General features: G+C 44.3%; 1 protein-coding gene across 3 annotated transcripts in view; it reads right to left on the reverse strand.

Annotated features, from left to right (window-relative positions):
• Positions 1–21,126, reverse strand: part of RPRD2 (regulation of nuclear pre-mRNA domain containing 2) — a 476,068-nt gene that overhangs the window by 58,285 nt on the left and 396,657 nt on the right. The gene's annotated exons all lie outside the window — the stretch shown is intronic.

Consider the following 21,126-nt stretch of genomic DNA (forward strand, 5'->3'; position numbering starts at 1 on the left):
AGGCTGTGCCCAAACTCAAGTGCACAATGAGGGCTGAATACTGCACTGGGACTCCACCCTGACAGTAGTCAATCTCTGCTGTCCAAGGCATTTTGTTAATCAGTGCATGTAGTGTGCTGAGCCTGGCCTGAGGTCAGACACTGTCCCATTCCTCTTGCCATCGAAACTAAGCCAGTCTTGTGGATGAAAAAACAGGGAAAAGGAGGGCGTACTGGAAAAACAGTTTCGAAAGTTAAGAGCCTTGACAGCTTTGGAGGGTCTCAAACTGAGACCCCATCAAAAATATCAAAACTAAGATGTGGCCTCCACTACAGCATGACAATAAGAGTAGAAGGAAAGAAATTTGTTAAGTCTTTCAAAAAATCTTAGAACAATGGGTGACAAACAGGGAGTTGGTCCTTTGAACCAGCATTTATTTCCTGTTAAATACAGTAGTGTTTTCCAACTGGTTTAAATCATGATCTTTCCTTACTTTTACCTGAGAGTCTGTGACCAATGTTGTAATACTTCTCAGACATAGAAGCTGAGACTCCCTTGCACCCAGCTTATGTCAATCTACTTAACGGTTGTAGTCCCTGCCAAGATCTGTATCAATTGCAAAGGGTTAGGGAGAAATGCCTTGAGCGCACAAATGAATCGCCCTTTGTTGGAGAATCTGTTTTTCCAGAGACCAGCCTATAATCTCCAGCTCCTCCAGATGCGTACCTCAATCTAGAGTAGAGGCATCAGTTACTATCGTGCCCAAACCTGGTGGGGCTTGGAAGGACATCCCTGCCACAAGTTTCTCCGTACAACACACCAGAGAAGATCAGCCGCAGTGTCCCGTATCACAACAGGGTAAGACAGATTACCGCTGGAAACACTGCCTGCAGAACCACCTCTGGTGAGCCTAAAGTTCCAGTGCGCATGCATGATCAGAATGATGCAAGGAGCTATTATTTCCAGCAGACGTAACACCCTCAGGACTGAAATCCAAGCTCCTTCACAAAACATCCGAATCATATGCTGAATGTCCCAGATCCCCTGAGCGGGGAATAGGGTGAGTGGGGGTGGGGGTTGGGAAGGGACACCACTCAGAGAAATGATGTGCCCAGTAGTGCTCTTAAAAACAGAGTGCACTGAGAAGGATATATGAAAGGTTTGGGTAAATGAATTGGGGAAAAAACACAGGTCGAACAACAAGGCTGATGTCAACTAGTAATGGTGAACACTATATCTGAAGACTCAGCTTTGAGATGAGCACCACCAGTGCCATCACTTTTGTAATTGTTCGGGGTGCTGATGTTAGTCCAAAGGAAGACAACAAATTGCAATTGAGTGGTGTCAACCACAAATAAAAGGTATTTACTGAGCCACTGCAGAATAAGTAGGTGGAAATAGGTGTCTTACAATTCTAGAGACACAATCCAGTTTCCTGCCTGCAGCCCCGAAAGCTGATCTATGGGCAGATTCTTGACATTCTCCCTGTGGCATGAAAGGTTCAAGACCTTGGGCTCTAGGATTGGTTGAAGAATGCCAACCTTCTTGGGACCCAGGAAGTACTGAGATAACCCCAATTTGCAGCTCCAGCACCATCTGCAGTGCCATTTCTGTAGGAAGACTGCAACCATATGCTGTAAGATATGTAGGTCTTCTGACAAGGATAGGGAAGAGGAATCCGAGACGGACTCTGCTGGAAAGGTACAGCCTACCCACTTTCTACAATTTGAACCACTGCCCAAATTTATGGTCTTCCAGCCTTTTGGAAGGGAGGACATCCAACCTCCCATGTGTTCTCCACGGCAGACCAGATGGAACTAAATATTTCCTCGTTTGGTATAGGAAGTGGAGATGGGTGACTGTTCACTGGCAATGCTCTCCCTTTTGCACTACTAGTATTGTTAGAAGCATGGATTCTGGGTTTGTTTTGGAGGTTGAGAGGACTGTCACTGCCTAAAGTTGAAGCCACTTGCGAAGCCGTGAAACTTGCAATACTGTTTGTAGTGCTTTGGAGAAGTTATAGGACTAGGTATCTAGCAGTCACTCTGCAAAGCTCAAGGGTAGATTTGGATTTGTTTCCAAACGATTTTTTGCCATCAAACGGCAAACCCAACTGTGTGGCCTGGAAGTTGGTAACCAATTCAGAGGTATTAAGCCATACATGGTAATGAAGGGCCATAGATGATCCCATGGCTCGACAGTCAAGCTCTGCCTTATCCAAGCTTGGTTGGATATCCTGCTATGCTGCAACCTGTATTATACACCGGGCCGTTAATGGGAAGGGACCTATCTTCTTACAATTGAAATTCATGTTATAAAGACATAAGAGAAACGTTAGATCAACTTAGGCACAGCAGCATTTAATTTCACACCATTTTAACCCCTCCCTGCACGGATTATAATAAAAATTATTAAGGGAAAAAAACACTCTCCTTAGTGGTGGTACCTAAGACCAGATATACAAGTACCGGGGCACACTTCTAAAGACTTTGTAAACAATCATCAGGAATTCAGAAGGCAAAGGCCTAGCTGTTCCCGACTGTGTCCCATCATGCAACTACTGACTGGTTTGAACATTCTGGTTGAATTCTTCTCTTTGCACTTCAAATCCTTAAAATCACAAGTGTAAGACATGAATACATGCGGCTAAGCAAACTTTTCAGACCACACACACAACCACACCAAGAAAACTGCACACTAATCGAAGATACACTGGACCCAACCAAAACTCATTCCACAATATTTTACTGATCTGTATATGGTACTTAAGTTCCTACCCATACATTTCTTTTCTTACAACCAAAAGCTTTAGTAACAAGTAAAATCTGCTGCACCAAAACTGAAGTAAATCACCTCTCCTTACATATGGCACCAAAACTCAACACTAACAGGTCTAGCTACTACAACACTTTTCTCCAATCCATGCATTAGGAGTAGAATGCACTTAACAGACCATTCTAGAAAGTACAAGAGGTAAGAAAGTGCTACAGTACAATACAATGGGCGTAAGATTGGTTATACATCTAGTTCCAGTAATAGCCCCCTACCATCAGTAGCTGTTACATACACTGGTGAGGTTCTTGTATCCTTACGTCCTAATTTACAGCTGAACTGTATTTCCTGCTCTTTACCGACCCACAATTTTAACTGTACTGGCTGTAACTTTCATATTGGCAACATGTCTAATTGTAAGGCAATATGTCAGGCCCGTACACGAGGAAGCCTGAGGAGAACTAATAAAAATCCTCCAATCCGCCCTTTACTTCAGTTTGAGTATAAATTGCAGATCCCTCCCAAAGCACAAACAAAATATTTATGATTTCCTAGTTGACGAGCAACCCAACGCATTGTTTCTCACCGAGACCTGGCTTCCCGAAAGCTCCGGTCCCGATATTGCCATTGCTATTCCCTCCAATTATGTCATAGTAAGGTTGGACAGAGTCTCCTGAAAAGGGGGGGGGGGGGATTGCGATAATTTTCAAGTCATCCTATACTTGTAGGCTTGATTCCTTTTCCTTGCCCGGATGCAAATTTGCTTTATTTAAACTAGCAATTAATCCACAGTTTACCCTGTCGGGTCTCCTGGTTAACCGCCCCCCCTGGTAATTCCCTCACTTGGATATCCTCATTTGCTGAGATCATAGCTCCCCTACTTCTTAGGGCAGCAAATTTTACCATTCTTGGTGATCTCAATTTGCATTTAGAAGACCCTTCGTGTACTACCAGCAAGCGCTTTTTATTGGATTTGGAAACCCTCAACCTTTTGTTGCGTAATTCTGGACCCACTCACTCTGCTGGACACCAACTGGACCCTATCCTTTCCAATCTTCCGTTTGACTGTTCACTGAGTGCCCGCCAGTTGGAATGGTCTGACCATTTTGCTGTTCATTTTTCCTTATCTTATACTAAGAACTCGGTTAAGTGTGGCTGCGGTAAGGGTGAACTAATCCATCGGTGGGGCAAACTTGATATTACAAAGTTTAACCAGCACCTTGTGAATACCTGTCCTGAAGACAGTGATGCTTCAGTCACAGAATTGACTACGACTGTATCTCACTGGCTCACCAATGCCGTAACCACTCTCCTTCCGCCAACCCGGAAACATTCCAGGACACATCGCCCCCCGGCACCCTGGTTTTCTCCTGATTTGAAAGTCCTACAAACTGAATGCAAGGCTCTAGAAAGGAAATGGAGACACTCTTATTCAGTCTCACAGAAGACTGTCTACAAAGAGGCCCTAAAGAGATATCATTCACAATGTAAAAATGCGAGAGCTGCCTACACTGTGAGTACTGTGTCGCAAGCTCAGAATTGCCCTCGTACTCTCTTCTCCGTTGTCAAAAAATTGACAGGAGCTGATACTATTCCGATACCCCCAGCCCTGGACGAAGCTCAGTGAAACTCCATTGCGGAATTTTTCATTGCCAAGGTTGAGAGCATATACGACTATGAGCGCTCCCTTGGCTGTAAATGAGCACCAGTCGGAAGAGGCTGGAGGGATGGGACAACCACTCCCAACGGCGAAGGTCATCAACTGGCAATTGTTTGATGATAGCTCGTTCCTCTCCTGTTTGAGCAGTGTAAGATCGGGCTCACCCCGGGATCCTGTACCTGCCAAAATCCTAAAGTTACTGGATCTTGAACCACGACGGGTTCTTATGAGACTCCTAAATGCATCTCTAATAGAGTCCCATGTGCTACAGGATTGGAAGCACGCAATGGTTGTTCCTCTCCTAAAAAAGGCCGGAGCCGATACGTCTAACCTTGCAAACTTTAGGCCCATATCCTTGTTGCCTGTTCTCTCTAAAGTGCTGGAAAGGCATGTCAACATCCAGCTAAACCATCTTGTGGAAAGCTCGGGATTCTTACACTCTTCCCAGTCTGGCTTTCGTGCGCACTTTTCCACCGAGACGGCCCTGCTGGGGGTGACGGAGAGGTTGCGGCACAGTATCGACCGCGGGGAGACATCTGCACTCATCCTTTTGGATTTGAGTGCGGCGTTCGATACTGTGTCCCATTCCATTCTTTTGAACTCTCTCCGGTCCCTGGGAGTGGACGGTCCTGCGCTAGCCTGGATTGCCTCCTTTTTAAGTGAGCGCACCTTCCAGGTTTTTTCCACAAAAGCCACATCTGACACATGTCCATCGGCGTATAGCATTCCGCAGGGGTACATACTCAGCCCCCTGTTGTTTAACATTTATGTCAGACCCCTGGCTACCATCGCGGAGGATGCGGGCTGACTATTTTTTCATACGCAGATGACACCCAAGTGTTTTTTTCCCTTTCCAGCAGTGAGGGTAACTGTGCATCGGTACTGAAGTCTGGATTGGCTTGTATGGCTGAGTGGATGCAGAGGCATTTCCTTAAGTAAAACGGTGACAAAACCGAGGTTGTCATCCTGGGAAAGCATAAAGATCTCTGGGGCCCGCAACACTGGCCCAGTGACATGGGACCCCTCCCCCAACCAACATCTGTGGTCGTTAACCTCGGATTTCTCATAGATGATAAACGGTCTATGAGGCAGCAGGCCACTAAGGTGGCCGCCATCTGCTTTGCCACCTTGCGATGGCTCCAGAAAATTCTATGGATGCTGCCCCATGCCACCAGGAGAACCGTAGTCCAGGCATTAGTAACATCTCGCCTGGATTATGGTAATGTCCTCTACATCGGTGCTGACGCAGCAACCATTAAACTCCAGGTTGTACAAAATTCGTCGGCCCGACTCCTTCTTAACATCCTGAGGAGATCATCAGCCTCACAAGCTCTCCGAGATCTACATTGGCTCAGGGTCTCCAGCCATATCAAATTTAAAGCCCTGTGTTACCTCTTCAAAATCAAGCAGGGCACGGCCCCAAAATACTTGCAAAGTCTTGTTCAACCTTACAAGCCTAGTCGCACCCTAAGATCGTCAGCCAATTGAGACTTTGTTGTTCCTAGATTTAAACTTGCAAGGATGGGGGGAAGAGCCTTTTCTCATCTAGGTCCCAAATATTGGAACACGCTTCCAATTGCCCTGAAATCCGAGACCAACCTACTTTGTTTCAGGAGAAAATTGAAAACTATGCTCTTTTGAAAGATCTACTAGCTGCTGCTCTTTGTTCTACGGTACTTCTGCTTTGTCCTTTCTTCTCCAGTCTATCCCTTGCGCCGGGAAACCCACTGTGGGTAGCTGTTGCGCATTACAAATTCAAATAAATAAATAAATAAATAAAATAAATATATGAAAAGAGAATTCAAAATGTTGCATTAACACAGATATCTACAGGATATAAGTTCTCGGAAATGTGGCGCAGTTCTTCCTTCTCTGGGCATAGGAACAGAATGGGCCAAAGAGTGAGACCACAAGTGATTGCATATTAGGTAGGTGGGGGTGGGTGGGGGGAGGGGGTAAGTGCACCAGCAGTCTGGCTAATGGCATGGTGATCCCTTGCTTACAAATAGTAAGATGGCGGCTCCATACATCTCGAAAATGTGACGAGAGAGGTCCTACATGGAGTGGGAGCTGAGCAGCAGATCATTTTCAGGCAATACAGTGCTGGGTTGTAAAAAAACAAGTTACTTACCTGTACACTGTGGTTCTACAGTATTGATATCTTTCATAGATTCACATGCTTGAATCTTCCCAGTCGCCATGGTGGGAGTCTCACGGTATTAGAAATATAGCAGTATAAAAGAAAAATTCCATGTAAACCAATACAAAGGTAACCCATACTTTAGTAACCTATCACCATCATTACATGGTTCAAAAGTCAGCCAATGAGAAGCCAGCCCTGATATCAAATTCCCCTGCAGAGCCACCCTACCTCAGATTTCAAGCACCAGTGTGAGCCCGGACCCGCCCTTCTAGGGGCTTACCAGCCGCTTGGTGGTAGAGGTTAATCGCGCTGGCAATTCAACGTGCAACTCCTTGCTTTGAAAGGGGAAGACCTTTGTGACAAAGAGTTGAGTAGATTTCCTGAAGTCCTTGGTGCACTGGAGATAGAATTTTAAACATCTTTGAACATCCAAGGAATGAAGAGACCTCTCCACTGGAGTTGTAGGTCGAGGGAATAAAGATTTCAGAATGACCAGCTCATTCAAATGAAAATCCGAAGGTACTTTCGGAATGAATTTCAGATTTGTTGTCTGAATAAGCGTGTCCTTTTAAACTGTAAAAACGGATCCTTTATAGTGAGAGCTTTAAGTTCTCCAACCCTCCTGGCTGATGTTAAAGCAAGAAGGAGGGCCACTTTCGATGAAATAAATTTAAGATCTGCTCTATGAATAGGATCAAAAGGAGGTCTCATGAGTTGAGCCAGAACCAAATTAAGTTTCCACATGGGAGGCAGAGGTCTAACCGGAGGGAAAACTCTAAAGAGTCCTTTTAAGAATCGTTTGATAATTCTTGCAGACCAGAGAGAAGGACCAGAAGCCGACCATCTGAATCTAGAAATAGCAGCCAGGTGCACTCTGATAGGGGCCACGCCGGTGCTACTAGAATCATTTTGCAAAGTTCTGCTTTGAGTTTCCTGAGCAGCCTTGGAATTAGGGGAATCGGTGGAAAGGCGTAAACCATGGGTACTCACAAACTCTCTCTCGGGGGCCAAATTTACAGTTTGATTTGTGTCCGAGGGCCGCACCGGTGAGGGCGGGGTCAGTGGGGGAGGGGGCGGGGCTAGAGCAATAACAAAAACTGACCATGAGGTTGATCACAGGTCCCTGCAGCGGACGCCTTCGTCCACTGAGCTACCAGACCCGGCATACACACATCTCTCTTTCTCTCTTGGTCTCCCTCTCTCCCCCGTCTCCCTCCCTCTCACTCCCTCTCCCTCTGTCTCACTCACTCAGTCTCTCCATTTCTCTCCCTCTCCCACCAGTTTCCTCCCTTTCCCTCCCTCTGTCTCACTCCCTCTCAGTCTCCCTCCCTTTCACTCTCTCTCACTCCCTCTGTCACCCTCCCTTTCCCTCCCTCTCTGTCTCACTCCCTCTCAGTCTCCCTCCCTTTCACTCTCTCACTCCCTCTGTCACCCTCCCTTTCCCTCCCTCTCCGTCTCACTCCCTTTCTCTCCCTCCCTCTTCGTCTCCCTCCCTCTCACTCCCTCCCTCCCTTTTCCTCCCTCTCCCTTTCCCTCCCTTTCACTCCCTCTCACTCCCTCTCATCTCACCCTGCATGTGTGTCAGCCGGGGCAAACACACTCACAGCCGCAAACAGGGTTGTGAATAGAGAACACCTACAAAAACATAATATCTTTTAAAACAAATGTAGCGCATAATTTCCGGAAGCCATAGGGTCAAATATAGAACTAATAGTCGGCGCTGAATCAATAGTACATACACTACTTTAACCAAATAAACGCTGGGCAATCCCTCTTAGTAAAACCGGACCTGTGCTATAAATGTGTTGCTGAATATGAAAGAATATTCGAATTCTTACAGGCATCCAGGATAGGGAAAGTGCTAAATTACCTTGTTTGGGTATAAAACAGATTACATGTAAGAAGGTTACTCAAAGCTGCAGTAGCATTTGTTAGCGTTGATTTATGTGGACAAAAATGCAAATCGTAATTTTCTCTCGGGTGGTCTTGCATTCTGTGGTAGACCCTGAATGTGGGGCAATAGACTGAGCGAGGGAGAAGTGCTGATTAAGTAGGTGGTTTTCCAGCTAAAGAATGCGCTTTTCTTTTGAGGTGTGCATGTGTTTATAAGAAAAATGGAGAACAGCACTTCCATGTGGGAATTCGCCTGCCAACTTCGAGACCGTTATCAGGGCTACAGTGCCTAAGGTAGCTGCTCACATATTCATACTCGCTAATAAGTGCTTGGCAGCTTTCCGGAGAAGAAATACAGTGTGCAGCAAAATGAAGCTCTGGCTTTCGATTAATAAAAAAGCGTCTTAAAATACTGACTGCCTAATACTTTGAAAATAGTTGGCTGGTGCGTGGTTGGGAACTGTTTTTGCTAATTTCACCCGAGGATTGAATAATTACCAAATAAAAATGGGGTATGCGTGACTCAAAAGACCACGGTAACTTTCCCCTCCCTCTCACTCCCCCTTCCCTCTCCGTCCCCCTCCCTCTCATCTCACCCTGCCTGTGTGTCAGCCGGGGCACACACACACAGCCACACCCGAGCACTTAACAGGTCCTTAAAAGACCATTTTCATGTTAATGAGGCCTTGATGTATTTCACCTCTTCTTGTGCCCCTGCAGCTTAACTCTGGCTATCGCTAGGATCGCCTGGGCCCCACAGAGCAGCAGAGTCTCTTGCGCTGCTGCAGACACTCTTAAATTTTTTTTTAAAACACGGGTATGATGTCTCAAGGTCCACGGGCCGCACTAGGAGTACCTGTGGCGTAAACAAATGCGCCTGACTAAGCACCGAAGGCACATTCCCTTGATGGTGCTCCCTGCTTGCGTAAAAGTGGCTTTTCCTGTTCTCTGGAGTGGCGAACAGGTCTATGGAGGGAGTACCCCAACGATTGAAAACCTTCTCGAGAGTGCCCTGGTCCAATTCCCACGCGTGACAGTCCGACCTTAGACTCCTCAACATATCTGCTGTCGTGTTGAGAAGATGTTCCGCTGAAAGAGCGATTTGATGATGAATCACCCACTCCCAAATCTCTTGGGCTTCTTTGGAGAGCAGCTGAGACCTTGTTCCACATTGTTTGTTCACATAGTGCATGGCTGTTGTGTTGTCTGTATGGACCAGGGCGGTGGAATTTCGTATTCTTGGAAGGAAAGCCTGTAATGCCAGTCGAATCGCCTTGAGCTCCAGAAGGTTGATGTGGAGAATGCGTTGTACGGGCCTCCAGTGGCAGCTCACTCGAAGGTCTTGCAAGACCGCCCCCGCCAGCCTTCTAGAGAGGTGTCCGTGATACGTATCAAAGGAGCTGGAGTAACTGTGAAAGTGAGACCCTTTGAGATATTGTCCTGGATCATCCACCTGCTGACCGCCTCTTTCATAAGAAGAGTGAGGATTATCTTGTTGTCGAATGATCCTTCTGTTTGGCCCCACTGCATGTCCAGTTGCTCCTGGAGCAGGCGCATACGAAGCCTGCAATATATAATTAAGGGAATGCAAGATGAGATTGATCTCCTAGAATAAATTTGTATATGAGAACAGGTAGAACAGACTGATTTCCTCCACCCGTCGATTACAAACAAGACGGTCTCTGTCTTTCTTCTGATGGAAAACCCTTGCAACAAGCCGTATCCAGAAAGTCCTCCAGAAACTTGGCCGACCTGGAAGGACAGAGGACTGATTTGTCTTTGTTGAGCTGCAGTCCCAGATGATTGAAAAGTTGAATGCAACTTTCGACTGCTCTTTTAGTTGCCTGAGAAGATGGTGCTTTCATCAACCAATCGTCTAGGTAAGGGAAAACTTGTAGCGACTCTTTTCTGAGTAACGCTGCAACTGGGGCCAATGCCTTCGTGAATATCCGCAGCGCGGATCTGAGTCCGAAAGGCAGGATCTTGAATTGAAAGTGGCTCTTGGCTACTGCAAAGCGTAGACACCCCCTGTGGGTCAGGTGGATAGGAACATGGAAGTATGTGTCCTCGAAATCCATAGTGGCCATGTAATCGCCTGGATTGAGAAGCCGCAAAATATCCTGAAGGGATACCGTCCGAAATGAGAGTTTTATGAGAAAGGCGTTGAGCTCCCTCAGGTCCAAGATTGGGCGCCATTTTTCTACTGGCTTGCGAACGAGGAAGAACCGGGAATATAATTATTTGCCTCGTTGGGACAGAGGTACCGGTTCTATCGCTCCTTTGAGAAGCAGTTGGTGAGCTTCTAGATGTAGAAGGTGTAAATGCTTGGATTCGGTGGCGCGAGGGGCTCTGGATGGTGGAAGGTGTTGAAACTCTAGCGTGTGGCCAAACCGGATGATATTGAGGACCCACCGATCCGATGTGATGATCTCCCAGCTGTGGAGGCATTGTGATATCGGATGTTGCAGGGGGGTGAAGGAACAGTAGACAGAGCCGGGAAGCCGCTATTGGTGCTTAGAGGAATCCCACCCCTGACGCCCTTGTGGTTGGCGAGAGAAAGTCTACGATTCACCCTGGCGCTGAGAATACTGGGGTCTAAGACTGCGACTGCTGTGAATGGGAGGACTAGCGCGTCTGTTGGTAACCACCTTTGTAGGAAGAAAAACCTCTCCCTTTTGCTCCATGGAAAGGTACTTTGCGGTACTGCAAAGTCCCAAGGGACCTTGTTGTTTCTGTATCCTTCTTAATATCCTGCAGCCTGTCGTCCAAATGCTTTCCAAAAAGCATTTCCCCATCAAATGGTAGATCTAGGATCTTATGTCTAACTTCCGGGCGAAACCAGGTGGCCCGAAGCCAACCTTGTCGTCTAAGGACAGCCGGACCTGCCAACGCGCGGAAAGCAGTGGTAGCAATGTCCATTGCGCAATCGATGATCTCTAAAGAAGAAAGCTCTCCTTCCTCCAGGATCTTCTTTGCCTCAGCCTTAGATCCATCTGGTAGTTGGTCCATATAGGAGAAAAGTCGCACCACATTTGGAGATCATATCGTCCCAAAATTGCTAAGGCGTTAGCAGCTCTGACAAGGAGGCTGGACATAGAGGAGAACCTCTTTCCCACATTATCTAGTCGCCTACCCTCCTTATCGAGTGGTGTGGTAAGGGGTGAAGACGGATTTTTTGACTTCCCTTGGACAGCCTGAGCGATGACAGAGTTCGTCTTCGGATGGGCAACTACAAGTGGGACCATCCTCTGGAGCCTTGTATTTCTTCTCTAGTTGAGGAAGAACCGGGATGACAGTAGCTGGAGACTGCATTACCTTTATCCCCTCACTCCATACATGTTCCACAATCGGGACAGAACGGACAGACTTTCTGTATGGCTCCTTAAAATCATAAAGAAAGGATTCAGATAGTACAGAAGGTATGGGAAGATCAAACCGTTTGGAAGCCCTTTCCATCAGACTATGGAAACCTCCAATTTCCGCTGGAGGAGAATCCACAGGATCCAGCGATGGTGAAGCGTAATCCAGAATGACAGTCGTCCCATTGCCTATCTTGTTCTATGCTCTGATCATCGTCTGATGAATCATCATGCACTGCGACAACATTCTGGTGACGCTCCGTTGGTTCCTGGTCCGGAGGCTGAGGAAGCGGAGGAGCTACAGTGTCAGAAGAATAGGTTGGAAGTGGCAGTGGTGGCACCTGCACGGACTGCTAGTCAGAGTTGTGATGGAAATCTTCTGTTATAATCCAACAACATGACTTGAAGATCATTAATAAGCGAAGATTGCATGGCTATCATGCACTGCTGCAACTGTTCTTGAGGTCTAGTTTGTGTCAGGTATTGTTGCTGGTCCATAAAATAGTCTTCAGAGTCTGAGTCCTGGCATTTTATCCGGAATTGGGATGGACTGTATGCATCCCCATAAGGACCTTCCTCCATCTGAAAATTCCTCATCCAAAGGGAGTGGTGGAGGTAGTGGTGTCACTCCGAGGAGACGTAATTTCTGACATAATCTGGCGTTTTTTTATTGAAATGTCCACCTTTTGTATCGCCGACAAGATCGTCGGAGGAGGAATCGTCTAAGATTGGACCATCGACGACGATGGAATGATGGTCAACGGAACCGTTAACAAACTCGTTGTCAGTACCATTGTAGATGTCAACGTCGCCACCATCATCGACATCATCCTTGTAGACGTTGAGGTAGTCATCATCGATGACACTAACTGGTACCTCTTGTAGTGTCGACACTTTAGTGGACGCGCCGGTCGATGGAGCTGGAATCGTCAGGTGAATCTTTGATGTTGACGTACCTGATGTTGTCGTCGTCGACGGGCGGATTTTCTTGTCAGATTTTCCCTCTGGAGGTACTGAAGCTGGTTTCTTGAACAGCTTTTGCTTCTCAGATGGTGGAGGTGAAATAGAAGGCCCATGGCTCGCCTTCTGATTAGAAAGTATCTCAGAAACCAGTCCTTCCCTCTCCTTTACACCTCGGTGAGGAGATTTTATGGGACTGCGCCGGTCAGACCTATCAGAGGTCTTTTGTAAGGCCTTAGCAGGGTGGTCAGTTGAAGTTAAAGGAGAAGACCTACCCCTCTTTTGGGATCTCCTAGAAGATGTTGCAGAGGAGGCCTCATCACTGTCACTGGATACGGACTCCTTACGTGACTTTAGCTTTTGCAACCAGGTGAGTAAACGTCCCTCGCGGTCTCTCAGGGTTTTTGAAGAGAAGGTCAGACAGATCTTACAGTCAGTGGCCTTGTGATCAGGATACAAGCAATAAATACAATCTTTATGCTTGTCCTCCAAATACCTAGACTGTAATTACCAAGACTCTTAACACTAAGACCCCCTAACCAATTCCGTGCGTGTACTTTTATGGAAATTGTGCATAAATTACTTCAGATCTGCAGAAAATGTGATTACGTTATATGCACCAAGTTTAAATGTACACCCGAGCCTAACGTATTATATATGTATTATATTTCAATTTCCTGCAGCACCATTAACAGTGTACAAGCATGCGCAGTGTCTAAAAAATGTGCCCCTCGTCTGCGCAGGCGCACTGCTTAATATCCAGCACACAAATGCCGGCATGAACAAAACCCAACCCGTGCGCCACTCCATATATTGTTTTTCTTGTTTAAATGCACACCCGATTAAAAATAACACATCCCATGCAGTATCAGTATCGATGTGCAAGCATGCGCAGTCTCTGAAACAAATGCCCCGTCTCCTACGCATGCCCGATACCCAACACGCATGCGCCGGCTTGAATCAGGAAGTAAAACCTGAACCTGAACCCGTGCACTAACTAGTTCGCACTGAACGCCGGAGCAGCAAGGCAGACACTTCGGATCCGCGGACGCGGTGATCTAGTAAGTAAAAACCCCTTCCCACCCCCCCCACCGTGCTAGGACTCTGGACCTGTAATCTACTGTATTTATTTTGTAGCGCGATCCTCCACTACCCGAGAATCTCAATACTTTAAATTTTCTTTGTCCCGAGCTCCCACCGGGACGACGTATAACTAACTGGTAAATATACCTGCTTTAAACTTAGTTCTATACCTGCTTCAAACTTAGTTATGTAATTCTAACTATGTAAAATTGCCTAGCCACTACTCTTTCCCCTTGAATTAGTTCTATGAAAAAGGAAACAAAGACCTTCAACGCCTGCCTTGCATCATAAATGATATAACACCATATTACTATGGGTAATTCAGTTGGAGTAATTAATTAACTATTTTGCCTCAGATTGTCCTAATTCTTTATATAAATAACCTTCCTTTTTGTTCTCCACGCACAGACTGTGGCTGTCAACCAAAAACTTAGACCTAAGAAATTAATAGATATATTTTCCTGAAACACTCGATACTAGTAAGTGTCTACCCAACGTGGAACAGAGCTATTTACATCCTAAATGTAATTAATTCCTCTAACAACTATCCTCTTGTTCTGACATTCCCAGATCATCCGTCTCAGCAATCAAATTACCTATGTATTTAACTGGATGGATATGCGCTGTACCATTCCTCTAAGTAAGCCCCAATTTTCTCAGAACAAGAGCGCGTCCACGCATGCTTCTTCCTTTATTGAATAGGCACGAAAGCGCGAGACGTCACGGTTAATTCATTTTATCTAATTTTAAATAACATGCATGTCCCAATTATATGTTATGATTGATATGCCACTGGGAGCACAAAATCACTTTGCTTATAATTTATTCTTGTAGGATCTAGTACTAAAACTATTCCAATTTTCAATACTGTTTCAGACAAGCTCACCATGTCCTGATGATCTAAAATCATATAGATCGAAACGCCGTCGACCCTATCAAGGAAATTCCTTTGCCCCATTGTATATATTTTTGTGGAATATATCCTTGTTTGTGTGACATTTGTATATATATTTTTTATCGTATTTTGCCACTCAGTCACCCTTTGCACCTTGTCACCAATGTGAGCACTTGTAGTATATGTTTACAAATAGAATAAAGTATCCTTTTATATGCCATCCTACAAAAAAGCCTCTCTCCCAGCATTGTTTAATTCAAATAACAAATTATATTACATACACACAAGGACCTTTTTAGGCCACCCAAAACCATTGTTTGTCTCTTAAAAAAATGTCCTCTACATAAAGCCTCTTCTTTGAACAAGTGGCACAAGCTTTAAATAAAGCCTTCTCCTTGTCTAACACCCTGAAGAGAAACTGTAGAGAAAACAGATAAAATCCAGAAGTTGAAGAGAAATCTGAGCAGCGCTCAGTGGAGACTCCGTTAGAACAATGTGCAGTAGAAAATCTGAGGCTCTCTCAGGAAGGATCTAAGGGGTGAGGCTAATCTGATTGGTTGTGAATTAGTTTGGTCTCTTTTACAAAAAGAGGTGGATATGCTACAAAATGAGATGAGGCCTAGGCCTTTCTTTCTCTTTTGTACCTACTGTTCTGTTATTTTTTATTTACTGAGACTCCCATTCCGACGACGGGGAATGATACAAGCTAAGGGAATCTATGAAAGTTCCAATACTGGAGTAACCAGAACAGTCTCCGCCATGCAGGACCCCTGAGTATCCGATGGCATGGTCCCAATTTCATTTTCCTCAGCACCTTCGGAATTAGAGTGAATGGGGGAAATGCATAAGAAAACATTCCCGTCCATCGTAGCTGAAAACACTTCCCCTCATGAGTTTTTTTAAGGGGATCTGCTCGCAAACCTTTTGCATTTCTTGTGGTCTCGAGTGGCAAAAAGATCAAACCCTGGAGTTCCCCATAGTGGAATATCTGGAGAAGCAGATGTTGGTCTAGCTCCCATTCGAGGCATAGGCTTGCTGATCTGCTTAAGGAATCTGCCCAAGTGTGGTTGATTCCTGGGACAAGCTGAACCTGTAGAGTCATATTGTGTTTAGAAGCCACTGCCAGATTTCTTGAGCTTGTGCTGATAAAGTTTTCAACCTTAGGCAAGACAGCCCTGCACACTTCAATGTGTTGAAGACTTATACATGTCATAGTCAGACCATATTCATAATAACCGATTTACAATAAACCGTTTTTTTCACTAAAGAAAAAATGCCGGTAAGATCTTGCGTTGTTAAAAGTCACTCTTCATTCGAATTCTTTCAAATTCGAAACCGCCAACGTGTTTTGTCCTCAAGCGGACTTCTCCAGGGCATGAAATGTAAAAGGTTCTCATTCATATGATTGTTCTTAGTATGTGAAACCCAATAAATTTGAATACTATGCAAGTTCAAGTATATAGGTTATGTCAGTTCTCAGAAGGTCATGATTTGATAAAGTAATCCAGCGAATGTAACGCCAGTCTCCATGTGTCATTTGGTTCAACAAGGATCTGGCTGACATGTATATGTATTCAACACATGGAAGTGTGCAGGGCTGTCTTGCCTATGCCGTATTAGAGTGACTAGAACGTTTTTTTCTTGTTTCTCTACTTGGGACCTTGGGGGATTGTGTCCCAAGCCCATTGCACCTTATCTTGCTCGATAGAATTATCAGGGACGTTAGGACTGGTGCAGGTGTTAATGCCTTGATCAAGAGTCAATAAGTAAAATTCCCCTTGGGCACTTTGATTTGAGTAAGAATACTCACAGACATTCACAGACCACAATACACAGGGCACATATGTAACAACCAAAGAGGCGATGTAACAATCCTAGATTAGGTAAATATACTTCACAAATTTATTAAAAACACGTGCATTGAAAACCAATATGGTGAATATCCTAACTTTTCAGAATACATTAAAATTTCATACAATAAAAATATAAACTATTAATAATACAGGGACAGAATTAAAAGGAAAAGGAAAAGTAGGTTCCTATTGGTAAACAAGGAGACACGAAAAAATGATGAGAACAATTAAGCTTTGCGTCGGAATTGCTGTCTCTCAAAGCATAGCGTGTTTCTCCTTTCTTTTTAAGCATCGACGCGTTTCGGTGAGCATTTAAGATATAGCCACCTTCTTCAGGAAAACATTTTACCATCCCATAAAATCTGTAATTAAAAAACATAATTTTTTCTCTCAATCAGCACAAGCATAAATAATGTACTGTACATTCTCTTGTTATAAAGCCTCAGTATTGACACACATTTCCACACAATAAACATATAAAACCATTAGTTAATGTGGACAGTTATGGTCACATGAGCAACATATCTATTAGATCTCAACAAACAGACAATAAAAATGCATGGAATGTTTTCTCTGATAAAGATCAGTCCTGTTATCATACACCACAATTGGTGACCACGTAACATATTATACACATACTTCTATCGATCCTCAAGACGGGGTAAGTTTCATATTCCCCACATATCGGTAGATATTGTAACCTTTTACACACTTTAGCTACTAATCCCCTATACCACAGTAAAATTGTTGGCTCTCTATTTCATAGCAAGGTGCAGCCCATACTCCCCGATGGCATATCCGTTCACTTCCTGAGGTAAAGTACCCGTATTATTACAAAACTGTATGGTTTATTCTGGAGAAAGTCTACTTACAATTTGGGCAAATCTCCATCCAAAAACAAACTAAGGGTTTTGTGTAAAATATATATCTACCCACATAGAAAGAGGAGCAACATACCTTATATAAAGATACTGACATGCAGCCTAGGTCTCCGCTCAAGGACACACTTATTATAAAACGTCCCCCTTATCATTGGGAGTTCTTCATATCCACGACGGTTCATAAAATAATGGATCTTGTTACTAGAGAGACAAGATGGAAAATTGCTATCAATAATGTCCCCTTCACATACTCTCAGGCTATAGGGGCCTCTCCAACAAGCACGCACTTATATCCTATACACTTACTTTTCTGCGTGTTCATGCTTCACAGAGAGGAGAGAAGGAGCAGATAGTTCACTCCAGATATGTAATGCACCGAGATGCTATTTAACTGCAAGCATCCCTCGCCTGTAGAACAAGGATGACAAACATAATGACTATAACAGTCTTGGAACTTGTATCTACTCACTATGCGTACTATTTACAACGACAAGAAATAGTTAGTGCTAATCACTAACCAGCAAACATACCAGGATGTATTGGCGTACCTTAAAAACAAATCACTGCGGCTCCTCGTTAGTAATTAATACATATACCTTGGGGAGCAGGTATCCCGATTCATAAGATGCAGCACAGTTATTTTCGATGTTCCCCAGTCACCTAAACATACAAAAACAGCACCAGTGTCATTAATACATGTGCCGGCTTATCTCTCTACGTCACTCTCACTAGAGTATATTTAAAGACTCACTTGTAAGCTAAGGTCTTTGAAAGTATACGGGAGAACCGAGCCTCGCAAGCCAGTATCTGATGCCGTGTAGACGCCAGTGAGGTCCTTACACGCTCGCTACTGAAATAAATAAAGGTAGGGCAGAACGGCGAGTAAGTCAGACGGCTACGAATGAGCCAATAATCAAGGCCCCCTTGTTACGCCGTGCCAAGATCACATACCTTAATGCTTTATGCGATCGAACGGGAACGCAGTCTCCGTACTTTGCTTGTAGTAAAAGAATGCCATGTTCTGCCACTCTGTTTATATACACCGGTGCGCATGCGTCAACGAGCCAATACGCTTCCGCGTCATGCCCTCTCCGAGACACTACTAGAGCGTAGAGCAATGGCCATAGCTGGAGAGAAAGAAGACAGACTTGCTATACTCGTTTTCAGTCTGTCAAAGTCTAATTATACTTTAGTCGAATTTTAAAATTATATTCTTATAGCCGAAAACCCTAAAATAGAAATGGGCATCGAATTGGAACATTTTGCAGCCACGAAAAACTATATAAGAACATACAGACAAAAGTTAATATTGACGAGGCTTCTATGTGGGCATCCCTATAGTACGCGCCAGCCAGCACATCCTAGTCAGTGGACAATTGCAAAACATAAGGATTCAGACAATACGGTCTAAGTTATCATTGGTTAAATACACGGCACAGTCTTACCTATGATGTGAGGGGGCCATATGTCGATATTCACTTGAAATTTCCTATGGAGTGATACCATGTGCACAGAAATCCATGCCGAATATAGATACATAAAGAATAAAATAGAGTTACTGCCTATCAGTAACTGATTTTATGAGTCTAGTTGAGCCAGATATGTATTATACTGTCGGCGGGCCACTGGCTAGCCTTCTCAGTAATTTGTGTACTAGTTAGCTTTATGTATCTATATTCGGCAAGGATTTCTGTGCACATGGTATCACTCCATACGAAATTTCAAGTGAATATCGACATATGGCCCCCTGACATCATAGCTAAGACTGTGCCGTGTATTTAACCAATGATCACTTAGACCGTATTGTCTGAATCCTTATGTTTTGCAATTGTCCACTGACTAGGATGTGCTGGCTGGCGCGTACTATAGGGATGCCCACATAGAAGGCTCGTCGATATTAACTTTTGTCTATATGTTCTTAAATAGTTTTTCGTTGCTGCAAAATATTCCGATAAGATGCCCATTTCCATTTTAGGGTTTTCGGCTATAAGAATATAATTTTAAAATTCGACTAAAGTTTAATTAGACTTTAACAGACTGAAAACGAGTATAGCGAGTCTGTCTTCTTTTCTCTCCAGCTATGGCCTTTGCTCTCCGCTCTAGTAGTGTCTCTGAGAGGGCATGACACAGAAGCGTATTGGCTCGTTGACGCATGCGCACCGGTGTATATAAACAGAGTGGGAGAACATGGCGTTCTTTTACTACAAGCAAAGTACGGAGACTGCATTCCCGTTCGATCGCATAAAGCATTAAGGTATGTGATCTTGGCATGGCGTAACAAGGGGGCCTTGATTACTGGCTCATTCGTAGCCGTCTGACTTACTCGCCGTTCTGCCCTACCTTTATTTCAGTAACGAGCATGTAAGGACCTCACTGGCGTCTACACGGCATCAGATACTGGCTTGCGAGGCTCGGTTCTCCTGTATACTTTCAAAGACCTTAGCTTACAAGTGAGTCTTTAAATATACTCTAGTGAGAGTGACGTAGAGATATAAGCCGGCACACGTATTGATGACACTGGTGCTGTTTTTGTATGTTTAGGTGACTGGGGAACATCGAAAATAACTGTTGCGGCATCTTATGAATCAGGATACCTGCTCCCCAAGATATATGTATTAATTACTAACGAGGAGCCGCAGTGATTTGTTTTTAAGCTACGCCAATACATCCCGGTATGTTTGCTGGTTAGTGATTAGCACTAACTATATCTTGTCGTTGTAAATAGTACGCATAGAGAGTAGATACAAGTTCCAAGACTGTTATAGTCATTATGTTTGTCCTCCTTGTTCTACAGGCGAGGGATGCTTGCAGTTAAATAGCATCTCGGTGCATTGCATATCTGGAGCGAACTATCTGCTCCTTCTCTCCTCTCTGTGAAGCATGAACAGGCAGAAAAGTAAGTGTATAGGATATAAGTGCGTGCTTGTTGGAGAGGCCCCTATAGCCTGAGAGTATGTGAAGGGGACATTGATAGCAATTTTCCATCTTGTCTCTCTAGTAACAAGATCCATTATTTTATTAACCATCGTGGATATGAACAACTCCCAATGATAAGAGGGAAGTTTTATAATAACGTGTGTCCTTGAGCAGAGGCCTAGGCTGCATGTCAGTATCTTTATATAAGGTATGTTGCTCCTCTTTCTACGTAGGTAGATGTATATTTTACACAAAACCCTTAGTTTGTTTTTATATGGCGATTTGTCAAATTGTAAGTAGACTTTCTGCAGAATAAACCATACAGTTTTGGAATATTACGGGTACTTTACCTCAGGAAGTGAATTGATATGCCATCGGGGAGTATGGGCTGCACCTTGCTATGAAATAGAGAGCCAACAATTTTACTGTGGTATAGGAGAGTAGTAGCTAAAGTGTGTAAAACGTTACAATATCTACCGATATGTGGGGAATATGAAACTTACCCCGTCTTGAGGATCGATAGAAGTATGTGTATAATATGTTACGTGGTCACCAATTGTGGTGTATGATAACAGGACTGATCTTTATCAGAGAAAACATTCCATGCATTTTTATTGTCTGTTTGTTGAGATTTAATAGATATGTTGCTCATGTAACCATAACTGTCCCCATTAACTAATGGTTTTATATGTTTATTGTGTGTAAATATGTGTCAATACTGAGGCTTTATAA

Source organism: Lissotriton vulgaris, chromosome 12, assembly GCF_964263255.1.
Source record: "Lissotriton vulgaris chromosome 12, aLisVul1.2, whole genome shotgun sequence".
NCBI classification, from domain to species: Eukaryota; Metazoa; Chordata; class Amphibia; order Caudata; family Salamandridae; genus Lissotriton; species Lissotriton vulgaris.